Source organism: Zosterops lateralis, assembly GCF_965231275.1.
Source record: "Zosterops lateralis genome assembly, chromosome: 8".
Classification (NCBI taxonomy): Eukaryota; Metazoa; Chordata; class Aves; order Passeriformes; family Zosteropidae; genus Zosterops; species Zosterops lateralis.
This window is the reverse complement of record NC_139768.1, coordinates 33155073-33155588: the sequence shown is the minus strand read 5'-3', so window position 1 is coordinate 33155588 and position 516 is coordinate 33155073.

Sequence of the window (516 nt, the reverse complement as noted above, 5' to 3'; positions counted from 1 at the left end):
GGGCTTGGTCTCCTTCTCCTGACACCAGCTGACAGAAGGAGAGGACACAGTCTTAAGCTGCAACAAGGGAAATACAGATTGGATATTAAAAAAATGTGTTTTACAGAAAGGGTGATAAAGTACTGGAATGGTCTGACCAGGGAGGTGGTGGAGTCACCATCCCTGGATGTGTTAAAAAATAGTCTGGATGTGGCTGCAGGGGGAAAATGGGCTACTGCAATAAACTAATCAATATGATTCCAATAGAAGCCATTTATTGTTTATATTAAGTCACAGTTACAATTTCCAGCTGCACTGTTCACTCGTACAGGTGTCTCTCAACTGGCTCAGTCATTTGTCCATCACACAGGCACCCGTCGTTCAGGGCACCTAATTGGTCAAGGGTCCATCACCATGTTGTGTGTCTTCTGAGTTTTGCATTTCTTATAGACACTTTCCCAGGCTCTTCCTCATTATTTTTAGACCCGTTGTAGTTCCCGTAGCCTTGATGAATCCCTGAGAACTCTGAAAAACAAG